At 43.5% G+C, this 14,676-nt stretch overlaps 1 protein-coding gene across 10 annotated transcripts in view; it reads right to left on the bottom strand.

The window, feature by feature from the left end:
- Window positions 1-14,676, bottom strand: part of ELMO1 (engulfment and cell motility 1) — a 478,109-nt gene that overhangs the window by 115,706 nt on the left and 347,727 nt on the right. The window contains exon 1 of one of the 10 annotated variants that reach the window (XM_081079147.1): window positions 5,941-6,370. The exons of the other annotated variants lie outside the window; for them this stretch is intronic. The gene's annotated coding sequence lies outside the window, so the exon portion shown is untranslated. Of the gene's footprint in view, window positions 1-5,940; window positions 6,371-14,676 lie in introns of those variants that run through there. 10 annotated transcript variants of the gene reach the window in all.

Below are 14,676 nucleotides of genomic sequence, written 5' to 3'. Positions count from 1 at the left end.
AAAGATGCTGAGGAGCATGAAGGTTTAATGACTTGCAAAATTTAGTTACTAACCTGGAGACAATAACCCAAGGCCTTGGATTCTAGATTACCGCTCTGTCATCTACACAAATACTTTGCTCGTCCTGGATTTCTAGATTCTCACAGATGGCTTGAAATAAGCTAGCATATTTGTGGACTTCCAAGTCCTGTGCTAATGCAAAGACAATTATTGTAAGGATCATTTCACATATAGAATACACAGCTATTTCCCAGCACCTCTGCACTCACTGGAATCCCACAGCACTTCTCACTCATGATTGGCTAGACGTCCTTAGCTTGGCCAAACATCAGCAGATGACAAAGTCACTCGTCTCGCTCTTACTTTCAACCCTGTCTATGGATTAATCTATCTGGTCTCCCAGTGTTGCCTCAAAAAAGAAGATTGAGTCATACCAAGGAAAGAAAAAAAGATACAAGATTAGAAAAGAAGTTGCAAGGGCCCACACATTTTAATCCAACAAACGTTATGGAGTGATTAAGTCATTAGGCTTTCTCCTTGGGAATTTTGTCCAACATGCTGGAAATGGGTAGAGTTTTAGCAGAAGCCATACCTGATACCAGGTGATGGTACTGAACTCTATGGATTCCCCCCCGCCCCTTCTCAATGTTTTGTGGAATTCCTAAAAGAGTTCTTTATTAACAGAAGGCTTAGGAGGACCGAACTTGTAGTTAGCTTTATTTTTCCACTTGCAGATTTGGCTGAAATGTCAGTGTTAGGACCCGATGCCTCTGAGAAGACTTTGCAGCACGATTTTAATCTAGTTATTGAAGAGGCTGATTATATTTTCATGGTTTTTAAAAAACTTTATAAAAACAGAAAACTTTGGGTGAGTAGATAAATAGGATAATATCTCATGTTGAAGGTAAAAAATTTAAGATCAAATTAACTGGAAGTACGACTTAGTCAATATTTTCTAGCTAAACAAACTTTGCAGAATGGAAAACGATGACAGCAATGAAATCATCCCTTCACTTCAATTTATACTTGTCTTCATAAAAAAAATTATCTGAGGCTGAGTTACTTTCTCAATCATGGTTTTCTTAGCTTGTTACTAAAATAAAACCCATGTTCCCTGAACATGCTGAGTTGAGGGAGGTGGTCCCAAAGTGAAGGGCAGGACGAAGATAGCTGGGGACTCAACACAGGGTGAGTGTTGACTTTCTGCAACAGGAAAGTCACACCTCTGTATCCCACCATGCCAAACCGTCACGGAGAACCCAAGATTGACCTTCGTGGTGTGTTTGCTGTGGACAATGGCTAAAGGAATGGCACACATTTGTGAACACTGATGTTCGGTTTCTCTCTCTGTTACCAGAGCACATCTTCCAGGAACCTCACGGAGGTCAAAGAGATGAAGGCACCATGGCATGATGATGAAGTGACAGAAGTAACTGGCCTAGTGGGTAGGTGCGTTCACTGAGAGCCCAGTGCTGTGCTGTCCAGTCGGGCAGCACGAACCACAGGTGGCCACGGCCTTGAAACACGTGCCCAGCGTGACTGCACAATCGGGCTTTCAATTTCATTTAATTTTAGCTAATTTAAATTTAAAAATGGACACTCACTTTGATTCTTAGAAAACTTTTAAGTATGTTTGGAATAACCTGCATACATGAATGTGTTTTTTTTTAACAATAAATTTTACAAAATCTAAATACAGATTTCCTGTGAAAATCGAGTATCCAAACTGAGTCACACTGTAAGTGTAAAATAACATCAGCCTTCGAAGACTTAACATGAAAACCTGAATATAAATATTTTGTTAATAATTTTGTAGTTGAGAATTGCGATGATAAGATTTAGGACATACTGGGGTAAGTACTATATATTATTAAAATTCACAAATCTGTGTCTTTTTAAACTTTTTTAATATAATTAGTGAAAAATTGAAATTACATACATAACTTGCAGTATATTTCTAGACAGTGCTGGCCTAGAAAGAGGTCTACCATATTGTTCCTGTAGGACCTTTTTCTTTGAATAGTTATTAAAATGGTCTTCTATACGTACCCATACCTCGTGTCATAGCAGAAAGTGTGTAATGTTAGGCACGCGTAGCTCATAACCCGTTTTTAAAACCTACTCCTAAGACCCCGACAGAGTCCCTTCCCTAGATATGTGACCTCGTTTTAGGTTCTGGTCTGTCAAACTGGAAATCTTGAGGAGATCAGTCTTTTTTCCTTTTAGCAGCCTTACCCCTTCTCTTTCATATTTCATTAATAAGCCTTCAGTGGGAATGCCAGTATATACGACAGACAGAAATGGAGACGCTTAGGTGAAATAGGAGGGGAGAATTCACATGCTCCCCCCCCCCACCCCACCTCCGGCTCCACATTATCCCAACTCTGAGGGGCACGGTTTGAAAACATCACTTGATGATTTCCAGGCCTGATCTCCTGCGTCTTCAGCCGCTCCATCCATGTATGGTCACTGTCACTCCCTGGGATCTTTTTATGAGCAGGGCCAGTCTCTTGCATTCACAAGGTCTGCAGAAAACTTGGTGGCCCTGGTGATTCCCACAGCCATGGCGGGTCACGCACATCCCCAAACCGGCTGCCCTGTTGTTCTTGGCCCTGCAGGACCCTCACCACTGCTATGGTAACTGCAAATCATTCCTGGCAAATGCAAGCAAAGGGCAGCCATGGAGCTCTCACAGATGGCCCAGGAGGTGCTATGTCATATAGACACTGCCTCAGTTCATACCAGTCAAATAAACACTCTGCGGAATAAGGGGGCGTGTCACGCAGTAACACAAGGGCAGTAACAACTGGGGCATTTTGGTGACGAGCGTTTACTTAGCTCAGACTTCTTTTCCTAAATGACATTATTAACAATTCACCAAACTACCCCGAAATGCCTTTGGAATCTGACTTATTGCCATGACTGTTTAATTCATCTCCCTGTGGCCTGACTACCAGACAGCGAGCCGAGGAGACCCCCTTCTCCCCGTACTCACACTCCTGTCATCCACGAAGACAGCACACGAGTAAATCAGCATGTGTGAAAACACCAAGCACTTGCCCGTTCCTGGATGGATATGGATAAGCATGGGTGCGTTTCTTTATATTTTGGTGACTCAATTTCCTCATCTAGAAAATAGGTATAAAAATAGTCCTGTTGGGCTGCTGTAAACCATCAGTGAGTTATTACAGCTACCTAAAATGTATTGAAAGGTGCCTGGTACGCAGTAAATGCTCAAGGCAGGCGAGCTATTGCTGTTGTGAGTAACTCTATTCCGATTACTGGGAGAACTGAGGGATTGGATCATTCTAACTTTCAGTGCTGAATTTCAGGGATTTGATTCAACTTATTTACATTCACCTTAACTTACAGTGGGGAACTCGGACGGTCGCTTGAAAACTCTAAGGGAATTCCTTTTTCTTGGTCTTTCCATTTATCTTTCTGGTATTGCCCCACATCCTACTGATGCTAGGAGTCGGCGAGGGAAGAAGCCTGCTCCCTCAGGAGCAGACGGCACAAGGGTGCTGTTACCCGAAAAAACATTTCAAGTCCCATCGCTCTAGTTTACCACCACTTGAGGCTCAGGAGGGAGAAAATCACCATGTTCTAGAATTCCTTCCAAGACTTCTTAATGAGAGCCTTACGTGAGAACGCCCAGAGCCTCATTTAGGAGCTAAGCTCCAGCTCGAGGCCACAGGTCACTGCCACGGGGCCGTGGCAGAATTCAGGGACCCCACTGGCAACAAAAGGAAATAATAAACTTGAGGGCATAAGAAGCGCTTGGCCACTCTCCCCGGACGGAGATCCTCCTTGACCCTGAAGTGGGCTGTCGTCAAAGTGTCACGTGATTATGCATGCAGGTATTTTCTTAGGCCCAGGGGAGAATCGCAAATTCTTAGACTTCCATGATCCAAAAATAGGTGAATAACTACTCTTCATTTTTTTTTTTTTGCATTTTTAGTGTTTCTATAAAAGGCTGCTTTTTCTCTCATTCTTGCCAAGAGGTGCCAGCACTTCACTCATGTAAAGTGACACTAATGGGGGAGAGAAGAGACCAGAAAAGAGTGGAGGATCATTCTAATTATATGACTGCCTCTTAATGTACATCCACCAGACACAAGAGTTCCTCAAAACTGCGCGTGTACCAAAGTGAACTGAGCAGGGAGACACTGGAGGGACAGTTGGCATGTACACACTTGCCTACAATCTGGTGGAATTCTCAATGTAGCATACCATCTTGAGGTCTTGGGATCAGAGGACAGCTAGCATTTCTGGAGAGGCCTTCAGCTACCAAACGGGTCACTGACCTGGTGAGGTGACCAGGTTTCCTGTATGTTGTGCACTGTCCCCCCAGTTAGGAAACGCTGCACCTCCTCCTGTGGCAGTAGCCCTACTTTCTCACTGCTCACAAGACTCGGCGGTCTCTTCAACGCACCCATTCACCTTTGCCCTGCTTTCAAGTCTCCTCTGGGCAAAACCTTCCTTGCTCGTCTGTTTCTTTACCCATCCATCACAGGTCCTACTTAGGACATGGCGGATTCTAGTCTAGGGCACCCTCATGAAGACCCATGACACTCTCTTCTGTCAACAGGACATCATGTTAAAGGACAAGCCAATACGATGTCCCTGTACCAGTATTGCACATGCATTTATTTATAAACCAGACGATAATGCTTTTTTCTCTTTTCTTCTGTCTGCTATGGAACCCAAGTGGGCTGTAAATGGGAGACATCAAGTGTGCTGTCAGTCATCCCAGCACATACGATAGGGAATCACATTCAAAACAAAACAAAAATCTAGCAGTGGGGAAGCCTCAGGATCAGCCCCTAGAGATGTTGGGAACAGGTTCTCAGGCAGAGATGGGAGCTCTAGGTTCAGCCCCTACTCCCTGCATCCAAATCAAAGATAGCGCCGTTCTTCTCCACGTTCAGAAGGACTGTTGTTCTCCTGGAATCCTACACTGTGCTCGAGTTCTGTCTTGCCACAGATATTTTTAACTTTGCAGCTAGAAGGGTCCCTCAAGGCACAGAGCTCCTCCTTCCACACGTTACCCCTCCATCGCCGGTTTACAGCCCTGCTTTCTTATTCTTCTTGCTTCCACACAACAAAATTGAAAATTTCATCACCAGTGTCAGAAAATTAAACCCCCGAGAGCAGAGCGATAGCTCAGAGCATCCCTTCCCTGGCCAAAAGCCAATCCTCGAATATAACTTTGCAAACGCTCTCAGGTTTTCAGAGGTTTTAAAAGGATGCAAAACAGAGTCATTTTAAAGCATGATTTTTGACAGCTAAGATCTCTCTGAATATACTTCAACTCATTTTGCAATTCATTTTTTTTTTTTAAGAGAAAGAGCATATTTTAATTTGGAGACGGGTTTCGTGAAACAAGGAAGGGGCACGACCTAGCTCGGTGGCACACTCCCCGAGCTGAGAACAGCAGCGCACACAGAAGAGATTCTTCCTTCTGCGGCTGGGGGTCTGAAGAAGTGTGTGACAGACCATTGTAATAACATCTCTCTTCACAATGCAAATGCCAGCAACACAATCGAGCAGCTCAAGGCTCGGCTGTGTGCCTGCACCTTTCTCTCTCTTCCCAGAAATGCACAGGGTTGACTCTTAATAATTTAGTTTTCAAGCGTCTTCTTTTGAAATGGATCAGTACCCAGGGAGATAAAGCAAAACTCCGCGCCTCACAATAATCCCAACTAAACAAACCAATGTCCTAGTATAATACCCAGTTCTGCAGATCCGACCGTACCCAGGCAGCTCATGCAGCCTTTGAAATACAGAAGCTCAAACATCACGGGTGCCTTAGAATGCCGACCCTTCCATGCATCTGCTCCAATTCACAGTTTCTTCAGCAGACAATAGGACAAAGCTACAACTGAGCTCAGGCTGCCAATACCAGTGGACAGATATGTAAGACGGAGGTTTACTCACCAAGCTCCCGTAAGTCCATCTTTCCCAACTACAAATACTGCTTCTAAGCTGCTGTCACCACCAAATGACTTAGAGCCGTCCCCCAGAAGAACAATGTGCTAGAATACCAGATGGTTCCTGAGGAAGCTTGTTCATGAAATCGGTTTCCAGTTGAGCCATGTGAATGGAGACCGGCCGCACACCTTTGAATGGTCTACACTTCAAGTCCAGAAGAATAAGCATGTAGCTTTGCTTATGTTTATGGAGCTGGAGCCCAGGGGTGCTCCGATTGGCAGGCATCGCACGCAGATCAGCCAATCACAAGGAACTTCCATTTCAGGGAAACTCCTGCTCATTTATTTAACATCTTCCGAGATCATCGGTTTTTCTAGGAAGAGCTTTTCTCTGATACTATCACAAGAGAAAAATATGACTTCATCTCATCGCTCGTGTCTAATGCTCATTCATCAATAAACATATACCTCTTCTTCCTGGTACGCCTCAATACCCTCACTTTTCTTTAGAAAGAACTGAAAAAGGAAAAAGAAAATGAGGAAGAAGCAGAAGAAAAAGAAAGAGCTGGTGATGGGCTGGCGATAGTTCAAATTCATCAGCCTCTACCTTGTTGGGAGAAAGGAGGGGGGAGTGCCCAGGCTCAATAATTACTGATTCTGTTGCCACGGAAACAGACTGGCTGCAGTGAGTTGGATCCGTGCAGAACATCTGCTGCCAGACCCATAATCAACTGCAATCTCATCTCCCCCCCCTCCCTACTTCTATTTGATTGCAAGTTTGCTTTCTCCCTCCTTCTCTTCACATACAGTTTTTGTCCAAAAATATCATGTCACCACCTCACTGTGTACACGGAGCACACACCCACCAGGCATGCTCTCATGGCCCGAAATGCACGCATGCAAGAGTGCATGCAAGAGTGCATCCCAGCGGGGTTCCCACAGGAGGACCCACACGCCAATCAATTCCTGCTCAGGATGTAAGTAAACAGCCCCTCTGGTGCCTCCACCCCTAACTAAACCTTCCTGTAAGTTCACCTAAAAATAAATGGGGTACCTTTAAAAATATGTGTCATCTGGCAGCTCTGAAAGCCCCCAAATAAAAATGTGCAATGGCATTTCTCAGAGGGCACTGTGGTGGTTCCTAGCAAACCTTTGGAATGAATTAATTAAACCAGGAGGCCTGTGGAAGATGTTTAAGCACAAAAGTATTTAGGCCCAGTTTCTTCTCTACGCGGGCACCTCACCCAGGCAGTTGGAACACTGGGGATCTCCCTGGGCATTTCCTCAGCCCAGTTACATGAGCTTCCACTCCTCCCCTGCTTGCCCTAAATTCTCTGATTGCATGACCAGCGTTAATGTCACCAACTCTGGATGCGCTGCTGTCTTCCTCTTTAACAGCAGGGGCCGCCACTGAGCAATGAATGGCAGCGTGGCCTGGTCTGTCCCAGGGCAGGGATCAGATGGTGGCGAAGACACTCGTGGGTCTGTGGGAAGCCCTCCGTTCTACCGAGATTGGCTGAAAATGGCAAGTGTCAAAGAAGGCTATGATTCTGACTCAAGGCAGAGCAAAAAGAATTATTCTCTGTCCCACTGCCATGAATCCCAAGGTGAACCTTGTCTTTCCTAACCGTCTCTGCAAGTCTGGTGCCCACAAGCCATTAATGACACAGGCCAGGCACCTGGGGGCTGAGGCCTGCTCTTGGCATGCCTCCGGCTCGTGAAACCAAGGTGAACCATCCATTTATCCACACACCCACTGTCCAATAGTCCACAGTAGTCTTGGGACTCCTTTATTCCTAAATGACTCTCAGTCAAAACCACATTTCCATCCATCTCCAAGTGCTCACCTCTGGCCTAATGGTCTTGATGTTGGATTTGCTCTTTCAAGAATCTGAATCCTGGTTTTCCATTTTGTCTCTTTGTGCCATTTTGTGCTTGGGAAAAAGCTCACCCAAGTTCTGTCTCTCAGGCACCCAAATCCAACACTGGCCATCTTTCTCAGCTCTGTCCAGACTATCTCTACCCTCTAGGGCCGTGGATATGTCATGAGTATGTCAGGGTTTCTCTACCATATTTCTGGAACATCTGCAATCTCTCCCGCCTACTCTGCTCATCTCTGGGGCCCGTACCTTTTGCTGGGTTATCTTCCTGAGACTGTCCAAATCACCACTGTTTCTATGGAGACACATGTCATTCCAACCAGGTCGTCCCTCAACCAAAATTTGTTTTGTTAGCCACAGATATTTAGTGAGTGTTTATATGACACTGTGCTAAAGACAAAACAAATGAACACAGTTTCTGTTTTATAGCACGGCTCTGGTAGAGGAGAGAAACATATTAAAGTATAACTGATAAACGGGATAGAGGGACAGCTACATGTTACGAGCACAAATAACAAAAAGACTTAATGAGGTGTGGGAAAGTATCTTGGGAACAGTGACATTTGAGCTACGATCTAAAGAAAGGGTGACAGCGAATGAATTCAAAGTGAGGAGAATGGTGTCCAAGGCATAAGGGGTGATACATGCAAAGGCCAGGTGCTAGGAGTGTGGCTTCTTTGGAAACCTGCAAGAGGGCAGTGTGGCTGATGGCAGTGAGAATGCTTAAAGGACAGCATGAGACAAGCTTCGAGAGAAAGCAGAGGCCAGATCTGCAAGATCCTTGAGACCACATTAAGGAGTTTGGTTGTTACTCTACAAGCAAGGATGAGCCAGCCATTGACCACCCCCCTTCCCCAACATAACTCAAAACGTCCCTCAGCTGATCTCAACAATATACGAACAGGATGTCAATCTGATCGAAACAATCTACTTCAAGGCATCCACACACTTGTTGGACTGATGCAGCTAACATTTTCTGAGCAATTAACAGTCCATGTAGCAATGTAAGCACTTCATTTGGATTAATCAATTTAATCCTCACAACACCCTGTGAGGTGTTATTATTATCCTTTGTATACAGAATGAGGAAACTGAGGCATAAGGAGGTTAATTAGCTTGGCCAAAGCTATAAAGATAAAAAGTGGCAGAGCTGGGATTTGAACCAAGTGATTCTAACTCCCGTTTCTCTAAGTGTGATTGACAGAAACCACTTGTATCAGAATCATTTGCAGTTCTTATCCAAATTCAGATTTCTGGGGTCCTATTACTTCTCTCCTAAACCAGAATCTCAGGGACTGGAGTCTAGGAACATTTTCCCAAGCTCTCTAGGGCATTCTTATACACACCACAGTTTGAGAATCACTAAGAGATGTGTGTATAAAAGAAGACTAACCCTAAATTAATCTTTAGTTCCATTTAATGCATAAAATGGAGAAAGTTTTTTTTTGTTTGTTTTTGTTTTTGAGAATGGGGACGGCTCACTATTCCACGCCATTCCCCAAAGACCCATCTACGTCAGAACAAGATCACCTTCCTTTGATAGACTACAAATTCTCGAGTTGAGGGTGAATCCCAGAGCACAGTTCACAGCTCACTAGCTATGCACACAAAAAAAGGAACACGCAGGGTCCTTAAAATGAGATTCACCAAATACTTAGATATGCTATCAGACTTGCCAACAATAAAATATGTAGGTCATGTATTATTGTGGACCCTATGAAATGTCATAAATCTTCTTCAGGTATTTTTTTCCTAGAAAATTCATGTTTAAGACAACATTGCACGATAGGTAGGCAGGGAATTTCTTTGGCTTTCAGTCTGGGCTCCCACCCCCTTTATGTGTTCAAAAGCTGATAAGCAAGTTCTTTGGTTCAACTAGCTGGTCACAGTTCTAGTTCTGAAAAATAAGCAGTTTCATCTACATGTCCAGAGGGGTCACTTTATACCAAATAGCTGCAGAGTATTTGGAGAATCTTCCCAGGAATTTTCCCATGGAATCTTACCTAGTGGTTTTGTTACTGAGATCACAGACCGGGTTAGTTAAGTCAGCCATTATTAGATAGTCTTTCCTTTTTAGACTGTGCAATGAAAAGAGCATATACAAAAAAAGGAAAACCTGGATTTTATTGGCTTGATATTTGAATTGCTGTTTGTCAAGCCCCCAAGAACTGATATGAAGCATACATCTAATGGACTTGCACTCTACAGGCTCAAAATGTAGTATTGGTAGGAAAAGATTAACACAGTCAGATTTATTATGTGCTGTCCACGGACAGGAGAGGGGAATCACAGCATCAAATACCTGGGAAATTTAAGGAAAAACAATCACCCTGGGCATCTGAATACAAATCAGAAGAAATCTCTCTTCATTTCATCCCCTGCATTGCAGCCTATACTCTTTGCTCTGCTGGTACCATTTATCCTGCATTTTCTTAGGGGCAGAGTCAAGCTAATTAAATTCTATTCCTTTCCATAAACATGATTTATTAAGTATACTATTACCAAATCTGATGTAATTCATATACCTATATACCCTTGTAAAACTTTTAAAATAAATTCACAAATCAAAAATGAATCCTGTTAGGGAAGATGTATTTTTGGATCAGGAAGTAATAATGGTGCTGCAGAATGATTTCTAAATTAGCTGTCTAAATTCTCCTTCATCTACCTACAGGTCTTGTCTAAAATGAGCGCCATTTATAGTAAGCATTTTAAAAGGGCTAAAGGGGATTCTATTTACTAGGTTACAGAGAGGGGGCACTGAGAGCAAATCCTTCCGTTTTCCAACTCCTGGTCCCAGACAGATTGCTTCCATCTTGTAGGCATGCCTTTCATCAGGATGCATGTTCATTGCTGACAATGAATGTGATTGTAATGACACCCTTAGTTCATGATATGGCCCCGCTTCTGTTTCTTTGAGCCCCATTTCTTTCTGGTTGATTCCTTCTTAAGAGGGAGGTCATCAGCTTCAAGAAAATTCTGAACCGGTAGGGTGTCTTGCAGGAAGCTCACGTCCAGTTACATCGTAGCCATCTTAAGGCGTGCCATCCCGTCCATGTGTTCTAAGATGAGCGCACACACAAACACAGACTTCACTTCCACCCTGTCTTACAGAAAAAGGCCCAATATAGCCCGGACCAAACCACGTCTCCCAAGGGTGTGAGGTCAGAAGTAGGAACACTGTCCTCATAAGTCAAAAGTGTAACTACTCTTGGCTCGGTCCAATACTTTATTTTATTCCCAAGACATTGGAGAGCTATTTCTCTATAAGCAATGTATAGTTATCTCTGATTTTTTACATGGTGCATTTTAAAACCAAAACACATGCAAAGCCTCAACTAAATATGGTCATGTTAAATTGTACGTATCTTTTTATCCCCCAAGGGGATAGGTGTTTCAGAATTAGGAGAGGAGAATCATTTTAATATTTCATAGAAAATCCCTACATACACATAGCTACTTCTCTTTTCCTCACCCTCCTGATAAGAGGCTCATACGCAGAACTCACAAAGCCCAGTATAATGTCACTAGCTCAATATCTTTAGGACCCAGGATGCCAAGCTGTATGTGGCACAACCTTGCCATCTGTGGGAGGGTATGAAAAACAATAGCAAAGGTCTATATAGTGCTTACAGTGGGTCGGTATCACCACAATGCCCATTTTCCACAAAGAGAAATTAGGACCCACTAATTTCTAGAGTCACCATCCAGCGAGTGATGGTCTCAGGATTCAAACTCAGCTGTTTGTTTGAGAAGCACCAGAAGCAGCATACTACTTCTGGGCCTCAGAGCTCCCGTAAGCAAAGACTCCGGAGAAGACAAGATTGTTCTGATAGCATCCTAAGGTTAAGTTATATTTTATAACTCATATTTATGAGGCATTAATATGAAGATGTTTATTTCCCTGGTCCTGGCCATTTTTGTATTTCCCGTAAAATGCCTAAAATATAAGCAAATCTATGTACTCAAATAAAACCAGATTGACAAAATGCCAGCTTATCTCCAACCCATGCATTTCTTCTTCCTTTCTCCAAAGCACCGACCTCTGACAGGTGACCCTGATTTGCATTCCTAGGGTTGGAGAGTGAAGATTTGGAAGTCCCTGGGGCGTGATGGACTTGGCCAGATGGAATGGGCTGACCTAAGAAGAACATGGGGACAGAAGAGCAAGGCCTGATGTCCTGCATCACTTATAATTCTGAGCGCCTTCAAAGGGAATAGGTGGTGAAATTCTGAAAGTTTATCATCTTGCCAGCTCAAATTTTCCAAATATACCACGGAATTGCATTCCAGAATTGCAGGCTGATAAAAAAAAATCATGCCAAAAGGAAAAATGAAAATGCCAAAATCCTCGTCTCATCCCTGCCAAGCATGTCCTCTGGCAATAGGGTGGCAAAACACTGCTGGGCCAATGGTAGGCTATTCTTCCATGACGCAAAGTGGGGAACAGATTCTTTACCAGTAAAAAAGGGTAGCTTCTGGGTGTTCTTGGTGTTCAGATATGATGCATAAATAAACATCTCCTAATTCTGAAACACACATCCATTTCACATGCAAATAATTCTACCTTGGAGGAAGACAACAAGTTCCTGGTATTCTCAATGGGAGGACCAATTTCATTGCCGTTGATAGAGAGTAAATCTATATTATATCAAATGGTTAACATTCGATGCCCTCACTGCCTCCGCTCTTTCTGCTCCCAGATTCACAGACAACCCATGTGTTCTGGTCTCCTGTTAGTACAGGGACTACACTGCCACACAACAGGGTAAGCCGGCCGTGAGAAGGGAGCATGGAGGGTTTGCTGAGCAAGAGGAAAACCGTAGAGGTCGAGAAGTACCATGTTTCTCTGAAAATAAGACCGGGTCTTCTATTAATTTTTGCTCCAAAAGACGCATTAGGGCTTATGTTCAGGGGATGTCATCCTGAAAAGTCACGCTGGGGCTTATTTTCCAGTTAGGTCTTATTTTCGGGGAAACATAGTAGAGGCAGTTGACCCTGGCGAGGAGGGAGGCACAGGAAGGTGCTAGAGTCTTAGGCGGTCAGTTCCCAGGAGGATGTGGAAGGGGTTAGACATAGCACAAGGAGCTTGAGGACCTGGAAGGCGGTCCGAGAGGTCTGTACAGAGGCAGATATGGAACCACTAGGTAAGGACACCCACAGGACCAAGGGGATCAATGTATGGAATTCTGGGATGAGTTCTGTTTAAACCAGTTAATTTTAGTCTACCCCTTAGTAAAGAAGTTGGCTTTGTTAGAAGCCAGTCATATCATAGCTATGTGCCCAGAGTCCCAAAGAATATCAGCAACAACGCAGAACCTCTTTAGGAAAAACCAGGTCAGAGTACGCAGGCTCACGGCGAACCAACCCTGCCACCACAGGACAAGCCTGTTCTTCAGCCCAGCCCCCCAAGATCATCAGCTTGGAAGCACCAGGTTGCTTCCAGCTGTTATCTATTCTTCTTCCAATTAAAGGAAGCTTTGAAATATGAACCGTGAGCCCCTAGGCAAATGATATTGACAGGTTATTCCCAACTCTCACAAAGAATGAGCTTTGCAACCTAACTGGTGCAGCAACTCAGTTCAGACAAAATTATGATTTTATTTAGTACTTGCCTGTATCTTTAAGCCAATATTGCAGGAAGCTCTTAATTTGAAAATATAAATAAAAATTGGCCCCAAAGGACAATAACCGATCCATTTACATGCAAAAAGTGCTTCTCTTCCAAAGTCAACCCAAGGCAATCATGAAAAATGATGTCCAAAATACGACACCTACAATTTTCTCAACACAGTGACAAGCATGACAACTATGAAGCAAGTATTTCAAATAATCCCATATGCTCAAACATGAACAAGTGCTCTTGCTTATTTTGCAAATCTATTGTCTGTTAGACACATGAGCTGTTCTGTACAGATACTGAAAAAATATATTTCATCAAAAAAGTCCATTTTGGAAGTAAGGAGTTGGCCTCCATTCATACAACTGATGTTGAAAGTAGTAAAGCTTCACCTACTAAGTTCTCTTTTCTTGTATTCATTGCATTTCATGTCATTTCCCAGTGGACTCTGTTTTGCTCGCCTGGTGATGGTCTATTTATACATCAAGGGCATCCGAAGTAAAGTCTCTATGTAATTTCCTCTTTTGAATTATTTCCATACAAGGTTTGGGCTTTCACTATTGCACATGTCACATTCTTTCATAATTATCTCTTTCCAGAGGTATTCCCCAATCCTGTGAACTCCTTAGAGTCAGATTTATTAGCACAGCACCAGGAAACCATATTTCTAGATGGCTCTGGTTTAGCCAAGAATACTAAATCTTTCTGCAAACCATTACACTTGGGGAAGGTACGAAAGCCCTCTGAGTACTTCTGTCACTCTCCCCAACATCATGGATAAGTTCTGAGATGAGGCTATCTTCGAAAACATCTCCGTCACTTATCTCATGTTTTCTCCCATTTCTTCCTCTTCCCACTCTTGCAATTCCCAGCCTGAAAAAGAAAAGGGTGCATTGGAAAGCACTCTTGAAACCACTCTTTCCAAAGCCCATTTCACAAGCTGCCCAGGTGCTGGGCCCAGCTCTGGCTGCCATCTGGCTCATTTTTTTTCAAGGATGTCACATCTGCTCAGAACTTCTTCCCAGTTAATGAGTCCCCCTCATATGGGGCCTCCGAGGGCTTTTGATCTTAGCGCCAATCAACTTCAGGCTAAAGATGCAGGACACTGCCTAGCTAGAAACCCATGCTTTTCTTTCAAGGAAGAATAAATGAACTTAGTCTGAATTGATAACATGAGGTGTTGAGGTTAAAGAATTCCCTCTAACCTAGGACCACTGATCAGAGCACATCTGGAACTTGCTGA

This window comes from Rhinolophus hipposideros, assembly GCF_964194185.1.
Source record: "Rhinolophus hipposideros genome assembly, chromosome: 18".
In the NCBI taxonomy this organism is placed as follows: Eukaryota; Metazoa; Chordata; class Mammalia; order Chiroptera; family Rhinolophidae; genus Rhinolophus; species Rhinolophus hipposideros.
The sequence above is the reverse complement of the archived record's forward strand: the minus strand, read 5'-3'. Positions and strand labels throughout refer to the sequence as shown.